The 20,452-nt window shown below is 38.1% G+C and overlaps 1 protein-coding gene across 1 annotated transcript in view; it reads right to left on the bottom strand.

Annotated features, from left to right (window-relative positions):
* GPC3 (glypican 3) overlaps positions 1–20,452 on the bottom strand; it is a 443,947-nt gene that overhangs the window by 166,770 nt on the left and 256,725 nt on the right. The gene's annotated exons all lie outside the window — the stretch shown is intronic.

The raw sequence follows: 20,452 nt of genomic DNA, 5'->3' as shown, positions 1-20,452 counted from the left end.
GATTATTTTGTTATTATAAGGTATTCACACTACCTGCAAAGTGATATAGTGTTATTTGAAAGTGGGCATGGATTAGTTGTAAATGTATATTGCAAACTCCAGGGCAACCAATAAAAAAAGCTTAAAAGAACTAAAATTTGATAGACTAAGAAAGGAGAAAATAATGGAGTCACATAAAAAGCTCAGTTAAAACTACAAAAAAGCAGGAGAAGAGTGGAAGACAAAACCAAGAACAATGTACAAGGGCAGCAAATAGAAAACACGGTGACCAAGATAGTAAACATTAATGCATACATAAATATTAACTTTGAATGTCAGTGGTCTATATGAATTAACTAAAAGACAGAAATTTTCAGGGTAGATCAAAAACATGACCTAACTATATGTTGTCTACAAGAAACCCACTTTAAATATAAAAACCTATATGTAGATTAAAAGTAAATGGATGGAGAAAAATGTACCATGCTAACACTAATCAAAAGATAGCAGGCAATAGCTATATTGATTTCAGATAGAGCAGACTTCAAAGTAAGAAAATTTATCAGGGATAAAAAAGGGCATTACACAGTGAAAGAAAGGTCAGTTCTCCAACAATTCTTAACATGTATGTACATAACAATAGAACATTAAGCCACATGAGGCAAAAACTGACAGAACTGCCAGGGAAAATAGATGAATCCACTATCATAGTTGGAGACTTTAACACACCTCTCTCAGAAATAAACAAATCCCAGCAGGCAGAAAATCAGTAAGGACATAGTTGAACTCAAACAACACCATCAATCAACTGGATATAATTGACATCTATAGACTATTTCATCCAACAACAGCAGAATACACATTCTTCTCAAATCACATGGAACATTCACCAAGATGGACCACATTCTAGGCTATAAACACATTTTTAAATGTTTAAAAGCAAAGGAATCATATAATATCTGCTCTTTGACCACAAAAGAATGAAACTGGAAATCAGTAACAGGAACATAACTGGAATATTCCAAAATACTGGAAGATAACATGTTTCTAAGTAACACTTGGGTCAAAGAAGACTAAAATAAGATAAAAGTACAACTTAACAAAATTTGTGGAATGTAGTGAAAGCAGTGCTCAGAGTCAAATGTAGAGCATTAAATATGTAATTAAAAAATCAGCAAGTTCTAAAATCCTAAGTTTCTACCTTAAGAAAATAGAAAAGGACAAGCAAATTAAATCTCAAGTAAGCAGAAGAAAAGAAATAATATGACTTAGAGTAGGAATCAATAAAACTGAAAACAGGAAATCAATAGAGGGGGGAAAAGATCAATGAAACCAAAAGCTGGTTCTTTGTAAAAATTGATTTAATTGATAATCCTCTGGTCAGGCTGAGAAAAAAGTAGAGGACACAGATTACTAATAACAGAAATGAAAATAAATTAAAAGGAAATAAGGGAATACTATGAACAACTCTATGCCCACCAATTTGATAACCTATATGAAATGGACCAATTCCTTTAAAGACATGATCTGCCAAAACTTACACAAGAATTAGATGATCTGACTAGAACTACACCTAGTAAAGAAATTGAATCAATGAGTAATAACCTTCCAAATCAGAAAGCAACCAGGCCCAGATGGGTTCACTGGTGAATTCTACCAAACATTTAAAGAAGAAATTATACCAATTCTCTACAATCTCTTTCACAGGATACAAGGAAAGGGAATTCCTCTTCACTCACTATAGGAAATCACTGATACCAAAATAGCTAATGAACATGAACATGCTTATGTGCTCAGTCATGTCCAACTCTTTGCAACCCCATGGTCTGTAGCCTGCCAGGCTTCTCTGTCCGTGGGGTATTTTTTCAGATAAGAATACAGGCGAGGGTGGGATGTTCTGAGAGAACAGCACTGAAACAAGTATACTATCAAGGGTGAAACAGATCACCAGCCCAGGCTGGATGCATGAGACAAGTGCTCAGGGCTGGTGCACTGGGAAGACCCAGAGGGATGGGATGGGGAGGGAGGTGGGAGGGGGGATCAGGATGGGGAACACATGTAAATCCATGGCTGATTCATGTCAATGTATGGCAAAAACCACTACAATACTGTAAAGTAATTAGTCTCCAACTAATAAAAATAAATTAAAAAAAAAAAAAAAGAATACTGGAGTGGGTAGCCATTTCCTTCTCCAGGGGATCTTCCCAAGCCAGGGATCAAACTGGAGTGTCCTGGGTCTCCAGTATTGCAGGCAGACTCTTTACCCGCTGAGCCACTGGGGAAGCCCCCTAAATAAAGACATTATATGAAAAGATCTTTCATATTATGTGTCATAAAAGAAATACAAATTAAAATGAGATACCACTACACACCTATTAGAAGGACTGTAGAATTATTCTGGCTATTAGAATGCCCCAAATCTGTAAAACTAACACCACCAAATGCTGATGAGGATGTGGAGAAGCAGGTATTCTCATACATTGCTGGTGGGAATGCAAAATGGTACAGCCACTTTGGAAGACAGTTTGGTGGTTTCTTACAAAACTAAACATACTCTTACCACATGACCCACCAATTACACTCCTGCCTAGTTTCCTACAGGAGCTGAAAACTTATGTCTATACAAAAACCCACACAAGGATGTTTATAGAAGCTTTGTTCCATAACTGCTGAAACTCAGAAGCAATCAAGATGTCCCTTAGTAGGTGAAATGAATAAAAAGTTGATACAGCCAGACAATGGGATTTAATTCAGCACTAAAAATAAATTAGCTATCAAGCCAGGAAAAACATGGAGGAAACATGCATATTAGTAAGTGAAAAAAGCCCATATGAAAGGGCTACTTACTACATGATTCTAATTAGATGATATCCTGGTAAAGGAAAAACTATGGAGACAGTGAAAAAAATTCAGTGGTTGTCAGAGTCGGGGGTAGGAGCAGACACGAATAGGCAGAGGATAGAGGATTTTTAGATGAGTGAAAGTACTCTGTATTATATTACATTGATAGATATATGTCATTATGCTTTGTTCAAAGCCATAAAACACATAATATCTAGTGAACCCTAACATAAACTATGGACTTTGGGTGATAATGAGGTGTCAGTGTGGGTTCATCCTTGTAAAAATTTTTTAAAAAGAAAAAAAATAAGTTATGCATGTGTGAGGTCAGGGGCCATATAAGAATTCTCTGTACCTTCCTCTCAATTTTGTTGGAAACCTAAAACTTCTCTAAAAAAATAAAACCTTTCTTTTTTGCGGCATTGTGCAGTATGCAGGATCTTAGTTTCCCGACTAAGGATCAAACAAGTGCCCCCTGCAATGGAAGTGTGGAGTCTTAAACCCTGGGCTGTCAGGGAAATCCCAATAAAGTCTTTCAATAAAAGAAAGCTTTCGCTATCAAGTAAAAATCAGGATTTGGTAAAACTTAATTCTTCCACTATGAGCTTTACAGCTTTTGATGAGGCTGTGGTGATATTAATGCATATGGTATTTTGATATTGTATAGTGAAGTGTGTTAACCTTTGGCAGATCTGCATAACTCAGTGAACCACCATTTTTCAAATGATACAAAATCACACAATGGCTAAAGATCCATTACAACTGCAAGGAAGATTTTTTTTTAACAGAAAATAAAAAGTTAATTGATATGTTTCAGGTTCCATATTGCAGCTAACCTTTAAGAAACTGTCACTTGTCAAATTTTTATGTAATATCAGAGAAATATAGCTTTAGTTATCTTAAAAGCATATTAGAACACTGCTCTTTTTCCAACTGTTTATCTGTGTGAGATCAAATTTTCATCAGTTTAACCACATTGAGTGCAGAAGCAGGTATGATTATCCAGCTGTCTACTATTAAGTAAAAAGAAAGAGATTTACAAAATGTAAAACAATGCCACTCATCCCATGAAAGGATTTTGTTTTGGAAAACATATCTATTTTCTTAGAAAAATATATGTGAGCATGATGACTTTACTATTTTTTTTAATCATTTGTATTTATTTGGCTGTACTAGCTCTTAGTTGCAGCATGTGGGATCTAGTTCCCTGACCAGGGATCAAACCTGGGTCCCCTGCATTGGGAGCACAGAATCTTAGCCCCTGGACCACCAGGGAAGTCCCTGTTATTCTTTAAATAAAATAGTAAATACGTATTTTAAAATCCTGTTTTAATTTCTAACACAATAAATAACAATAGATATAATTCACATAAGCAAGTCTCTTTGGAGGCGTCTATACTTTTTAAGAGTGAAAAAGAGTTCTGACACCAAAGGTTTCCTGCATACTAACACCCAGAATAATCAGAAAACAATAATTTATAAGTAAATCACAAAGTATTTGTAGTAAATAAAGCATTATTTATCTACTGTGTTTGGAGAGCTTCCCAGGTAACTCAGTGGTAAGGAGTTCACCTGCAATGAAGGATATATGTGGGCTCAATCAATCCCTGGGTGGGGAAGATCCCCTGGAGAAGGGCATGGCAACCCACTCCAGTATTCTTACCTGGAAATCCCATGGACAGAGGAGTCTGGTGGGCTACAGTCTATAGGGTTGCAAAGAGTTGGACATGACTTAGCAACTAAACAACAAAATGTGTTCTGAGCGCTGGCGTCACAGCAAAGATAATATCATTACTCAGCTTAAAAGCCCTCAGTGGCTTCCTATAGCCCTTAGGATAAAATATATATCTTACCTTCAGTTACAATATCCTTGATGATCTTGTTCCTGCAAAACTCCGAGCTTTGTGTCACCCTCCTCCCATCACATTCTATGCTGAGTTCTTTCATTGCATCACAAGTTCTTTACACATGCTCCACATTCTGCCTGGAAACCATCCCTTGTTCTTTGGGTTCCAATTTACATTTGACTTCCTTCCAGAAACTTTTCCTGCCCCCAAAAGTCTGGATTTGGTCTAATTCTACAATCTCCTACAACCCTCTATGCATCCCTGACCATGGTACTTATGACACCGCATTGTAATATTACTTCTTTCAGGCTGTCTTTGTCCACAAAGGTGTAAGCTTCACAAGGACATAGACAAAAGCAGTCTTGTTCATCACTGAATTTCCAGTGCTCAGCAAAACTCTCTACTTATTAGGTGATTAATAAATATTTGTTGAATGAATAATAAATTAAGCAATAAAATGTTATATAACATATGTATTAATATACCAATCATAGGACATCAGCAAAAATTTCTGCATACGGATCTAGGAGAAATCTCTCCTTCAAAAAAGCTGTGAAAAAACTGGCAAAAAAATGTCAGAATCAACATTTTCATAGCCCAAGAAATTAACAAAAGGACTGCAAAGATCCAAGGAGTATTTATTCAAGAAAATGACTGAACCTCTGAAAGAGCAGTGAGCATTCTATGAAGCCAGTAATAGCCTGATATCAAAACTGCACAAAGATATCACAAGAAAAGAAAACTACAGAAAGATATCACTTATGAAGATAGACTAAAAAATCCTCAACAAAATTCTAACAAGCTGCATTTAGTAACACATCCATGAATTTGGAACCCTACCTCATAAAGACTTTAAGTGCTAAAAATATAAAACTTTTAGAAGAAAATATAGGCATAAAGTTTTCTGACACTGGATTTATTTGGCAATGATTTCTTAGATATGACACTAAAAGTACAAGCAACAAAAGAAAAAAACAGATAATCTGGACTTCATATAAATTAAGTACTTTCCTGCCTGAAAAGACACTATTAAGAATGTGAAAAGAAAACCTACAGAATGAGAGATAATATTTTCAAGTCATATATCTGATAAGCACCTAGTATTCTGAACGCTAAAGAACTCTTATGACTCAACAATAAAATAATAATATTAAATACATGGATTTAATCTGATTAGCCCCTTTATAGTCTGTCACTTACCTGATGCTAATTATGCATCTTCATTTCTCATAGCTTATTGCTATTCATGTGTCTGTTCCTATTCACTGGGCTTCCCTGGTGGCTCAGTGGGTAAGGAATCTGCCTGCAATGCAGGAGACCCAGGTTCGATCCCTGGGTCAGGAAGATCTCCTGGAGAAGGGAATGGCAACCACTCCAGTATTCTTGCCTGGAGAATCCCATGGACAGAGGAGCCTGGAGAGCTACAGTTCATGGGGTGGCAAAGAGTGGGACACGACTGAGCAACTAACACTTTCACTTCCTATTCACTATGCACAATTAAAACTTGAGTCTGATGTAAGATGTATAGTATGTAATGGGAATGCATAGTATGTAAAACTGGAAATGCATAGTATGTAACTGAGGCTGACTATCATGCAACATTACCTACCACTCTGTCACAGAACTCCAAATCACATACAGCAATGTCCATGCTATCCCAGGTACAGGCTACCACCACACAGTACAATATGTCAGGAGAGCCAAATTTTGGATTTTCTTTAACTCACTCTGATTATCACTGCTGTTAAATTCTGAGAGGCATTAGATGGGTTAAAAAGAAAAATATTAGAGTACAACATACATTATTTATATACTCCATTTCTCATGCAAATATTCAAAAACCACTGTACTGCCAGGCACTACTCCTAAAATTGTATGGGAAGCCATGTACTGATAGATGGCAGTGGCGCTGTTCCAGGATTGCTCCTACTGTACCTTCAGCCAAGCCCACTAGCCACAGTCCATCTAAATAAAGACATGGTCTCTGACCAATACCTGGAGTCTCTGTTGATTGCCCCGCACTGTAGACAGACCTCTGCTGATTGGTTTTAGCAAAAGATATAATCAAAAGGGTTCAGAAATACTGCTGAGATGAATTTTGAAAAGGACATGATTGAAAAGAGAGAAAAAAAAATCAGGTGAATTGAGAAGAGTTGTGACCTCTGAACAGAAATAGCACAAAGAGACTCATCTTGCGCGTTTCCTCTGTGACAGCAGCGTTGAACACTGCTATCATTCTAACCCTTTCTGCCTATAGATGTTATTTTCACTTTTTCCTCCAATCTCTTCTTTTGGTCTCTTCCTTAAATGTCAGTCATGGTTTTCCTACACCCTGGATTGGCTTCTGTCCTTGCCTATGCAATTAATGAGGTAATATAGAGCCTCAAATTCTAAAGTCTGTTTATCTATGTGTATCTAATGAGTAAACCATTTATCTAAATCAGGGTGTGAATATATATTTGAAAACAAATATAAACAAATATTTAAAATTCATATATCCAAAAAAAAATTAATAAAGTAGTGCCATTTTGTCAGCTTGTGATTCCTTTTGTTCCCTAGTATTTGCACAACTCCAGTCACCCCACAGAACTTTTGGGCATCATCTAAAATGGGTTTTCACCCGCTGCCTTCAATATGCTTAGACTCACGGACACATGGATGTCAGAGCTGGCAGGCACCATGCAATCAATTAGGTCAAGTCTCCCTTTTACAGATAGGAAACTGAGGTCCAGAGAAGGTCACGGATTTACACATGGCCAGCTTTTGGAAGTGCTGGATGTGCCCACAGAATTCATCTCGGTTGAATTTCGCTTTCTGCCAAGAGATTTCAGAAGCTTTCCCAAGTACAATAAAACTCAAACAGAAATGGGATTGAAATGCATTGCTATTTTGTATTATCTGTGCTCCTCCACCCTAACAGTGTGAATAATAGAGAAATTATTGAAATGGAAGGATCTATTGCTTATAGATCATTCAAGAATGCAGGATATTCCAGACCAGTTTCAGGAAATCTGTATGGTAAGCATTCTAATAACTAACATTGTGGTTAGTTATAGCCCTTTGCTCTTTACAAAGCACTTGTCCATATTACATTATGACATGGGTGCTTTATAACCAGGTCTGTGAAGATCTTATGCCTATTTTTACCAAGAGAGGTTCCAAGAAGTTCAGTGATTGCTCAAGGCCACACAGCTAATAAGGGACCAAAAAGGGCCTTTAAACCAGGACCTAACACTCCAAATTCTAACATGCTTCTTTATAGTCCCTATTGAGGAAACTCTTTGGGAGTAACTTAGAATCAAAGATTCACCAAGTTCAAAGTTAATACTTAAGAAACTGTGGTCTTCAAGAAGATGGAGAAAACGAGTAGCAACAGAAATAACCCTGGCCAAGTGTTTCCTATATTTCTTAATAACAAAAATGGTCTCAAGTGACACCCACACTGTCCAGTTGGACATGGTGATTGAAAAATTGGACCTATTTTTGATTTATGCTGAAGAGTAATAAGGACTTTACTTGAAATGTGTCTTAGATACCCCAGATCCGAACTTTAAAACCCATCTCTTATTCTTTATGAGTTACTGAATTAGTAGGGTGAATATCCAAGGCCTATTCTAATCTGAGCTCTGACTTTTGTACCCTTGGTAAGGTCTTCTCGGGGCCTCAGCTTTCTCATATACAAGATGAAGGGGATTGGATTAAATAAGCACTCCCAACTGTGGCATCTTAAAATCCTATGGCTCTAAGAGCAGGTCTGGTGCCAGGAAAAAGGAGTCATTTCCCTTTGAAAGTAGAGGCTGTCTCCTTCCTTGTCCATCATTTTGACTCCCACCACCCCCCCGCCATGGTTTTGCAGCTGCTATAATAAAGTTAAGTAAGACTTGGACAAGAAACTTGCTCACTGTATCATGATCTTTTAACAGGTTTCATAGTTTAACATAGTGATGTGACAACTAATAATGAAAAATAAACAGAAGTTTGAGGGGCATACACAGGGCTCCTGATGGGCACCATCAGATCAGAGTGTCTGCAACCTGTCAGGAGAACATATTACCTTGGGCAGCTGGGGCTCAGAGCACATTTGTAGGTCAGGTCACAGAGAATCGCCCACTGATTTCAAAGGCCCTTCAATAGTACCCAGAATTATTGTTAATAGAAATACTCTCAGGTCAGCTATAGACCCCTAAGACAAATCATTTAGCTTCTACATAACACAGGAGAATTGCAAAACAAGTTTGTTCCAAGGAGGAAAGGTACTTTTAGCAAAAATCCTTGTTGTAGTATCGGATTCTGCCCATGTGGGAATTGTCTGCACAAAATTAGTGACTTCTATTACAAAATACTGGTAGAGGCAATTATGCTGATTCCACAGCATGCATGGCAGCTATGCAAACCCACTCGGATTGGGGACACCTGAAACATACTGGTCTACTTGAAGAAAAATCAAATTGCTTCATTTTTGAGTCAATTTACAGTGAGTAAGAGCAGGGCTTCTAGGACATATGTCCAGAGGAGGGCAAGTGTGATAAAGAAATGAATTACTGTGAAAACAACTGAAGAAGAAAGGGAAGAAAAGCAACCCTTGGCTACACATAGCTGGTGATAATAATTCTTCCAGATCTTCCAAGGAGTCAGCCCCCAGTCTTTTAACAAGAGGAAAAGAAACAAAATGAGATTCTCACCCTTTACAACAAAGGTACAGGCACTAGTGTTAGTAACACTGCTGCGGAGAACAGGCAAGTGGACACTGGAAGTCCAATAGAGTTACTGGGAAAAGACAAGATGATGAGTAGCTTTTTTGTATTGACTTGCCTTCAGCAACTTTTGATCAACTGACCAATCAGCAGGCCTCTTGCTAGTGTCATGAAATCATATGCTTCTAGAGCCAAAGAGGGGGAGCAAGGCTGGACATATGAGTGCTCTATCTGCTCAGTTTTATTGAAAACTCATTGCTTGTTGCTAAGATGTATCACAAAAGATTGCTTTTCTAATAAAGAATAAAGACAATCTCTTCATTCTGTTTCCTTATCTATATTTTCCTAACATATAAAATAGTATCTGCCTCACGTCTTGCTATCCTGCCAGAGCTAATAACATACATGAATCAGAAGTGGATTGTTTTGATCCAAACATTGGCAGTTTAGCAACAAAAGAACACAATGACATTCAGGTTCCAGCTCCCCTGCAAAAGACCACTAAGTAGGTCTCCCTTCAGACACCACCTCAAGTATCAACTCTGAGACAGGGAATCTGGATTACTGAGTAAAAATAAATGTTTAAAAAGCAACTAATTAAATAATCATAAGAAAAACACATGAAGTAGAATGACTGCATGAAGTCAGCATTCAGTTTTATGGACCACACCATAAAATGTCCAAAGAGCAAACAAAGCTATGAGGAGCTCCGTGGAGGCTTGCAGTCACCTACTCATTCACTTTCTTGGTCACTCACCTCTCTGATGTATCAATCTGCCATCCTCTTCTCACAGGCTCCCCTCTCAAGCAGATAGTCACTCTCCTGTCTGTCTTCTTATTCTTAGTCTTATGTGTTCAAATAGTCCTTCTCTCCATTGCCCCACTCACCTCCATGCTCACAAATCTTTCTGTTTACTCTGCAAGGAGGATTTTACCTGAAATGTGTCTTCCAAAGAAATCATTCCCTATCCGGGTGGCCTTGTATGTTGTCCAATGAAAACGCTGGCACTCAGGTGCTCTTCTTATCAAGAATTCCCTTCAGATCTAAATTTCTTACCTCTGATTTGCCCCTCTCTGTCTATTGACTTCATGACTGACCTGTCAGTCTTTGTATTCACTCTCAGGTTACAGGTTTCACAACATGGGCCGGGAGGCAAGGTGCTTCACTTGAGCCCCCAAAACATCTGATCCCAGGTCTCCTGCTTAGTCTTCTTTTTTCTTTTCTGCTGTACCACATGGCAAGTGGGATCTTAGTTCCTGAACCAAGGGTTGAACCCACACCTGCCCCTCCACCCCTTGCCATGGAAAAACCAAATCTTAACCACTGAGCCTCCAGGGAAGTCCCCTCCTGCCTTTTCTTAAATGGAAAGAAAATATATGTGATCTCACTCCACTCAAACTCAGCTTCCTCATCTGTAGAATAGGGACAATAATAAGTTTCACTTTATGTCATTGTGGTGAGGGTTAAAAGAAAGAATCTATATAAAGTGCCCAGCACTAAGCTCAGTATATAAAAGGGACTCAGAAAACAGCAATTCTCTTTCCTCCAATGCATACTGCATGCCCACCCTGTCACTCGACTCTCTAATCTTACCTAAAATTTTAAAAACTGACAGAGGGTACTTGTGAACATTCTTTATGTTCTTCCTCTTAACTCCCTTTTACCATGTTCATCTCCAACTTCCTGTTCTCCTCCATATGCATCTTTCCTCTCCAGTCTGGTTCTCTGGTTCCTCACTGGTACAAGAATATGAACGGACTAAACAAGCTCGAAGGGTTGCAAACAGCACAACTATAGCCACAGTCTGGGTTTCAATGCCTCTTGGGCAAACAACTGTTACAACTACTCCCTCAGAAATAGGTTAGATAATGATAGCACATCATACAGGAAATTGTCCAATAGGAAGTTATTGTGGGCATTTTATTTTGAACTGGGTTTTTCTCTGGTCAGGGAAAAGTGCATAAGAAACAGTTAGACATTTGTCATTTCAATGAAAATCTCTGAAAAGCAAACACTTACTATGATTTAGATGAAGCCATGGCCTTTTTATTAAAAGTATGAGACTGACATAGGTGCTTCCCCATCCCCAGGGAAACAAGCCTTCTAGGTTCTATTTAATTGCTTCTGAAAGTTTTATTGAGTTTTCACTTTGAGACCTGAAAACTGTCCTAAAGGCAATAAAAAGGCACAAGGCTAGCCCTAGTTCTCCTCAGAAGCAAACTGCTACACGCCTAGGCCAGTGGCCTCCGTGGCCTGTGGCACAATGCCTGTCTTCTGCCTTCACTTCTTCAGTTAAAGATCTGCCTCTGGAGATAAAACACCATGTTGCAGGTCTTCCCATAAAAGGAAATTGCAATCTGTTCTCACTATTACGTTTTTATTGATGAAGAAGAATTGAGAAGGAAGAGGAAGGAGAAGGAAGGGGGGAAGGAGAAGGAAGGGGGGGAAGGAAAGCAATGAAGAGAAGGAGCAGAAGATTGAGGACAATTTAGACAAGAAACAAAGTTACCTATTAGGGTATATTAGTCTCAAGTGAACCAGGAATCATCCTATGCTGTTGCATAGTTTATTTGAAACCATCATGTACTCAATGAGTTTACCCAATTCTATTTCCACTAACTAAAAGTACACCAACCCAGCCTAGAGGTTTTAGCATGGTATCACCCAGGCCATTTGGTTTGGTATCTCCTTTAGCAATGTTCTCTAAAAACAAAGATTGGCTATGGCTTGACTTTTCTTTATCTTTTTTTCTTTTTATTTTTTTATAGAGTAGTTTTTTTCTCATTTATTTTTATTAGTTGGAGGCTAATTACAATATTATAGTGGTTTTTATCATACATTGACATGAATCAGCCATGGATTTACATGTATTCCCCATCCCGATCCCCCCTCCCACCTCCCTCTCTACCCAATCCCTCTGGGTCTTCAATTTGAGACAATAAATACATTTTATTCTGGAAGCTAGCAATTAGCTATTTGTATGCAATTTATGACTGAATAAAACTTGAGTCTTCAAGGGCATTTGCTGAAAAGCTATGCATTAGCTTTTCTACCAGTGACTTCATGAGTGCTTTTTTTAAAAAAAAAATTACAACTCATAAAACTCAAGTAGAAAAATTATTGATGATGTTCAGGTTTCTTAATTAGTCCTACTTTCCCTTAATAAGAGTCTAAAAGCAAAGGTATAATTTTATAGGAAGTGGTTTCTTTAGAAACAAGACCAGTTCCCTTCCCCACAAACCTTTTCTGTTTTCTTTTCTGGAAACAATCCAGGCCCACCCAGACATCCAAGCTCCTGTTTCCAAACCTCCCATATATGCAGGTGACTGGTCCCGAGTGGGAGGCCTGACCTCTCCAACTTCCATGTTGCCCTCTTGCAGGAGCCAGCTACAGTGGGCCTTGGGGAAAGGCAGTAGATCAGATTCCTTTCTTCCAGAGTTGATCCAAGGTCTCAGGATCCGGGTGGCCTGCTACTGCTTAGGACAGAAGTCTGGGCCATAGGATGAGTTCTGGATGTGAGTAAGAAAGATCCTCTTCCTTTCATATTCCTTAGTCTCTACCTAAGTTCCATGCCTCTGTGGCTCCTTGTCAACAATCATCTATTCCCCACAAACTTGGTGCTCACCTCTTCACTGGCTGGAAGAGCCTTCATTCACTGGGAAGTTCTATGTGACAGCTTCCCAGGCTAGGTTAGAAGCCCCTTAACCTATGTCCTTAGATTGTGCATTGGATGTTCTCTATTTCTATCAATTGTATCCCTCACAAGACCATGAACTCTTCTGAGGGCAGGAGCTGACTTTAAAAAAAAATCTTTTTATTCATACCACACAATCCAGTACAGAACATACCTAAAGTACTCAACAAACACTCATTAGATATATAGATAAAGTTGTGACCTTGGTAATATTGGTTATTACCACTGAGTCAGGCAAGTATTTGCCTCTGGGGAAAAACCTTATCAAATGAAGTCAGTTTTTTGAAATTAACCACCTAACAAAAGAAGTACCACACACATTGTCAAACATTGAAGATATAACAGTCAAATGTTCTTTTCTACCCCTATTTTTAAGCATTAGTTTAATTAACACTGATGCTTTGAAAGTCCTAGAAATAATCAGGATCATTAGTGTCAGCTAGACAAAGGTATGAAGAAAGTTTCTGTAATATAGCCCAAACTGCTTTCACAAGATAGTCTGGAAATAAATAGCTCAGTATGAAATTTATGACTTGCTTTATATATTAATCAACGGTACAGTGGTGCTCTAACAAGGTTAAAAGTGTTCTCTGATTTCCATTATAAAGATAATTTCAATCAAGCAGCCTAACAGTCTAATGGTATAGGTCATTCTATAATTCAATTGTACTAATGACTATGGCATGCATGCAAACAAGAGAATAAAACTAGCTGAAAGACCAAACCTAGAACAAATGTTTTATTGAAAAAAAAAAACAATGATTTGCATCTTGCATTTTCAATGACCTTTGTAGTACTCATCTGCAGATGAAATAGAATCATTCCTCATGGCACAACAGATACCTTTTGTTCCTGCTCATCTATTTTGTGTAAATTATATATGCTGACCTTTAATTGGCTATAACTGGAGCACATTCTGAGCAACACTTTCATATTGATTTGCTTAGACTTCTGCAAGAGTCTAAGAGAAACAAGACTGATGGTTTCTATTCACTATTTATATAGTGAGCCATCTTTAAGATGTTCTCCAAGTCTAAACTGCATATTTATATTTGATTCCTTCTGCATAAAGAATTTCTCAGGTAACTTATAAACACATAGATCCAGAATACCTTGGCAAGAAATTTCATTCTCTGCCTATTTTAATTTTCTTCACATAAAAATGCTCATAATATATAATTATGGCTGATTTGTGTTGTTGTATGGCAGAAACCAATACAACATTGTAAAGCAATTTTCCTCCAATTAAAAAATAAATTAAAAATAAAATTAAAAAGATCATATGGGAAAAAGGCTCATAAGAGTCTGTGCATTGAAATCCACACTCATAATGCATTTATTGTGATTTCTAGGAATCCTATAATCAAGAAACAAAGAGAATCAAGAAGCATCTTAGATGTTATTTTGAATATTTTTTGGTAGGAGAATATGCAGTAAGTCCCCTCCAGATGAACCTTCAAGCTGTGAACTTTCAAAGGTGCGAATGTGTTTGCATGTCCAATAATGAAAGTTAGCATACTCACTATGTCTTATCAAAGAATCAGATAGTATTCTAGAAAGAATACTGGCGTGTTTGTCAGAAACCATAGGTTTTACACCCTACTTTGACATTAACTGGTTCATCTTTGGAAAATCCTTTGCCCCAAATCATATGCCTCAGTATTCTCATCTTCAAAGTAAGGAGACAAGAGTAGATCTTTGAGGGTTATTTCTGACTCTAAATATAAAGTGGAAAGTTGGTTTGAAAAAGAAGCTTTAATTTAATAAAATTCAACATCCATTCATGATAAAAATTCTTATCAAAGTTGGTATAGAGGAACATATCTCAACATAATAAAAGCTATTTATGACAAACCCACAGCCAATATAATACTCAACAGTGAAAAGCTGAAAGCCTTCCCACTAAAATCTGGAACAAGACAAGGATGCCCACTCTCATCACTTCTATTCAACATAGTATTGGAAGTCCTAGCCACAGCAATCAGACAAGAAAAAGAAATAAAAGGTATTGAAATTAGTAGGAAAGAAACATTATATATTGAAAACTCTAAAGATTCCATACAAACTATTAGAACTCATACATTCAGCAAGTTAGCAGGATACAAGGTTAACACACAGAAATTGGTTGCATTTCTTTATACTAATAATGAAATATCAGAAACGAGTGTAAGCAAACAATCCCCTTTAAAATATCATTTTAAAATATTTAGAAACCTGACCAAGGAGGTGAAAGACATATGCTGAGAACTATAAAACATTAATAAAGGAAATTAAAGATAATTCAAAGAAATGGAAAGATATCCTATGCTCTTGAATTGGAAGAATTAATATTGTTAAGATGGCCACAACTCAAAGCACTTTCTAGATTTGATGCAATCTGTATCAAATTTCCCTGGTGGCTCAGTAGTAAAGAATCTGCCTGCCAATGCAGGAGATGTGGGTTTGATCCCTGGGTCAGAAAGATCCCCTGGAGAAGGAAATGGCAACCCACTCCAGTATTCTTGCCTGGGAAATCCCATGACAGAGGAGCCTGGCAGGCTATAGTCCATGGGTTACAAAAAGAGTCAGATACAACTTAGCAACTAAACAACAACAATATCAAATGACCCATGAAATTTTCCACAGAACTAGAATTAACAATCCTAAAATTTATATGGAACTGTAAGATATCCAGAATTGCCAAAGCAAACCTGGAGAAAAAGAACAAAGCAGGAGACACAACCCTCCCAGACTTCAGATAATACTACAAAGCTACAGTAATCAAAACGGTAGTACTGGCACAAAACAGACATATGGATCAATGGAACAGAATAAACCCACACACCTATGTCAATTAATTTTCAACAAAGGAGGCAAGAGTATAGAATGGAGAAAAGATAGCCTCTTCAGCAAGTGGAGTTACGAAAGTTAGAGAACCACATGTAAATCAATGAAATTAGAACACACCCTCACACCATATACAAAAATAAACTCAAAATGGCTTAAAGTCCTAAATATAAGACATGATACCATAAAACTCCTAGAAGAGAACATAGGCAAAACATTCTCTGACATAAATCGTACAAATGTTTCTTAGGTCAGTCTTTCAAGGCAATAGAAATAAAAGCAAAAATAAACAAATTGAACCTACCCAAATTTACAAGCTGTTGCACAGTAAAGAAACCATAAACAAAATAAAAGACAAGCAAAGGACTGGCAGAAAATATTTGAAAATGATGCAACTGCCAAAGGCTTAATTACCAAACCACACAAACAACTAGTACAATCAATAACAAGTAAACAAAAGCCCAATTGAAAAATAGGCAGAAGACCTAAATATACATTTTTCCAAAGAAGACATACAGATAGTCAATAGGCACATGAAAAGATGCTCATTATCACTAATTATTGGAGAAATGCAAATCAAAACTACATTAAGTTACCACCCCATAACAGAAAGAATGACCACTGTTAGAAAGTCTAGAAATAATAAATGTTGGAGAGGGTGTGGAGAAAAAGGAATCCTTTTACACTGTTGGTGAAAATGTAAACTGGTATAGCCACTATGGAAAACAGTATGAAGTTTCCTTAAAAAAAAAAACAACAACTAAAAATAGACTTGTCATGTGATCCAGCAATCACACTCCTGGTCACATACTGAGACAAAACTATAACTTGAAAAGGTACATGCATCCCTATGTTCAAAGCAGGCCCATTTACAATAAGCAAGACATGGAAACAATGTAAATATCCATTGACAGATGAAGGCATATAGAAGGTGTGATATATGCATACAATGGAATATTGTGAGTGTGTGCTCAGTCATGTCCGATTCTTTGCAACCCCATGGGTTGTAGATCTCCAGGCTCCTCTCTAGAAGGAATTTTCCAGGCAAGAATACTGGAGTGGGTTACCATTTCCTACTCAGCCATAAAAGAATGAAATAATACCATTTGCAGCAACATGGATAGACCTAGAGATTATCATACTAAGTGAAGTAAGTCAGAAAGAGAAAGACAAATACCATATGATATCACTTATACATGGAATCTAAAATATGACACAAATGAACATATCTATGAAACAGAAACAGACTCACAGACATAGAGAACAGGCTTGTGGTTGCCAAGAGGGAGGGTGGGGGTTGGGAGGTTGGGATTAGCAGATACAAACTATTATATATAGGATGGATAAACAAGATCCTACACGGCACAGGTGAACTATAAGCAATATCCTGTGATAAGCCATAATGGAAAAGAATATGAAAAAGAATATATATGTATAACTGAAAAAAATGCATAACTTTATACCACCTACAGGACAAGGAAGGAAGATAGACCAAGTGAGAACTTTTCCCAGGATTAGAGATCAGGAGGTTTCAATAACAGAAGCAAAAGTCCTAACCCACAGTCAGCATTTCCCAAGGATGTTTTTGAGAACAGATGGTAAAGGAAGCTTGTGGTTTTGGAGGATACTTCCTGTGGCATCCCTGACAGAGCAGAACCTCAGCTTTTTAAAATTGACACGAGGCCAATCCCAAGAATGAAGTTCCAGGTTTTTATGGTCTTCTTTTATGGACATGTATGCTTGTGCTAACCTGGGCTATTTGTCTATATTTCTACATTTCAGTGTTTTACTTTCCCCTATAAGTTGATATTACAATTGGCCAATTAGCCAAATAGTACAAAACAAACATCTTGAAGTATTTATGGATTTTTTCTTTGATCCCAGAACTTACAGATGCTGCTAAAATACCCACTTAGTATTTGTTTTTCCAGTCTTTACAACAGGCAGTAATATCATATTTGCTTACTTTGCTGTGCTTCTAATTCTCACTTCTCTGTCTTGCTGATTTGTCTACCACATTCTATCAACTAAATCTCCCCATTCCGGCTTGACAGATAAAACAAGGAAATGTCTTCCCTATGATAACTCTTTGTAGCTGCTGGGCTGATAGGTTTCTTTCTTTTTTTATCCAATAGGGTCTTTAATTTTGCAGAGTTAAGCTCCCCATATAGAGTCTTCACTTGTTACTTCCTAAAAGCTGTGTATTGCCTTGAAAGTTGCATTCAAGGAGTATTTCTTTCTTCCTCCTCTTCTGTCACTTTGAAATCCAAGGCCAAGCCCAGGAGGGTTGGCTGGCATGGTTGTGGAGTGAGGTTTCTAGCTAATAATCTAAGCAAGGAAATTTAGATGCTGTATTAAGAGAGGGGAGTGAAGAGGGGAAGGAGAAACAGGCAAGTAATTTAGATCCAGGCAAGCCTGATGGCCACTAGGTTTGGGCCACCAAGTTTCAGGGATCCAGATAAGGATCTAGAAAACACAAGCCCAGGGACCTGATAACAGAATCTAGACAAGAAGACAGCAGCATCTGGGCAAAGAGTCTGAACGGCAGACAGATGGAATTAACAAAAAGGGAACATGAATCCTAAGGCACTACTATCAAAGCCAGAGAGAACATGCAAAACCTTATAAAAAATCAAGAGGCCTAAATTAGTTATCTGGACTGTCCCCAAACCTAAGGCAAAAAGGGTAGATATCAAATTGAGTGACTAAGAAAAGTTAAGAACTGGACTTCCCTGGTGGTTCAGTGGTAAAGAACACGCCTGCCAATGCGGTTCAATTACTGGTCCAGGAAGATCTCACATGCCATGGGGCAACTAAGGCCATGCTCCACAACTACAGACACATGCACATCTAGAGCCCACGCTCCGCAACAAAAGTCACCACAATGGGAAGCCCATGCACTACAACTAGAGAAAAACCCACACAGCAACAAAGACTCAGCACAGCCAAAAATAAATAAATAAAATCATATGAAACAAGAAAAGTTAAGAATTAAATGAGAGAACAAGCAGTAACTCTTCCTTAAAAACCAAAAGTAATCTGAGAATAAGCAATATTCAAGGGACAAGAAACCTGTAATCATCCAAATCAGACAAAAGAAGAGAGGGAGAGATTTGGGCAAATATACAGATGCTTCTATTCATCTCACGACCTCCTAAACACCAGTCAAAACAATGAAAAATACACTCATCAGGAGGGAGAGGTGTCTGGAGGGACTGGATCACCCAAAATGGCACTTGAAATGGCTCAAATTTGTACAGTCACTGTGCGGCTTTCCCCTTGCTCAGGCCTGATTCGATCCTATATAGGGTATCCACCCCAGAATGTTAGTATTATGCTTGCTACATTTTATTTTCTATACACACAAAAAACTATCATTAACTGAAATATTAACTGTGCTGTGCTGAGTTGCTCAGTCATGTCCAACTCCTTGGACTGTAGCCCCCCCAGGTTCCTCTGTCCACGGGGATTCTGCAGGCAAAATACTGGAGTGGTTTGCCACACCTTCCTTGAAATATTAACTAGTTCCCACAAATTAATTTTTCATTGCCTGCAAGTATGCTTTGGATGAGAAGCTGTGTGTCAGAGAGACCACACACTTTCTTCTGAGTTACTTTCTTCTACTTGTGAGCACTTCTCAGCAGGACAACTTAGAAGAGTACATCATGAGAAACACTGGGCTGGATGAAGCACAAGCTGGAATCAAGATTGCTGGGAGAAATATCAATAATATCAGATATGCAGATGATACCACCCTCATGGCAGAAAGTGAAGAAGAACTAAAGAGCCTCTTGATGAAAGTGAAAGAGGAGAGTGAAAAAGTTGGCTTAAAGCTCAACATTCAGAAAACTAAGATCATGGCATCATCCAGTCCCATCACTTCATGGCAAATAGATGGGGAAACAGTGGCAGACTTTATTTTTGGGGGCTCCAAAATCACTGCAGATGGTGACTGCAGCCATGAAATTAAAAGACGCTTACTCCTTGGAAGAAAAGTTATGACCAACCTAGACAGCATATTAAAAAGCAGAGACATTACTTTGCCAACAAAGGTCCATCTAGTCAAGGCTATGGTTTTTCCAGTAGTCATGTATGGATGTGAGAGTTGGACTATAAAGAAAGCTGAGCACCAAAGAATTGATGCTTTTGAACTGTGGTGTTGGAGAAGACTCTTGAGAGTCCCTTGGACTGCAAGGAGATCCAACCAGTCCATCCTAAAGGAGATTAGTCCTGAGTGTTCATTGGAAGGACTGATGTTGAAGCTGAAACTCCAATACTTTGGCCACCTGATGTGAAGAGCTGACTCATTTGAAAAGACCCTGATGCTAGGAAAGATTGAAGACAGGAGGAGAAGGGGACAACAGAGGATGAGATGGTTGGATGGTATCACTGACTCAATGGACATGAGTTTGAGTAAACTCCAGGAGTTGGTGATGGACAGGGAGGCCTGGCGTGCTGCGGTCCATGGGGTTGCAAAGAGTTGTACACGACTGAGTGACTGAACTGAACTAGTTTTATTTGTGGAAAGTGGCCTTCCTGGGGTGGGACTGGCATTGTCACTACATTCCTT

This window comes from Odocoileus virginianus, unplaced genomic scaffold (assembly GCF_023699985.2).
Source record: "Odocoileus virginianus isolate 20LAN1187 ecotype Illinois unplaced genomic scaffold, Ovbor_1.2 Unplaced_Contig_21, whole genome shotgun sequence".
In the NCBI taxonomy this organism is placed as follows: Eukaryota; Metazoa; Chordata; class Mammalia; order Artiodactyla; family Cervidae; genus Odocoileus; species Odocoileus virginianus.
The sequence above is the reverse complement of the archived record's forward strand: the minus strand, read 5'-3'. Positions and strand labels throughout refer to the sequence as shown.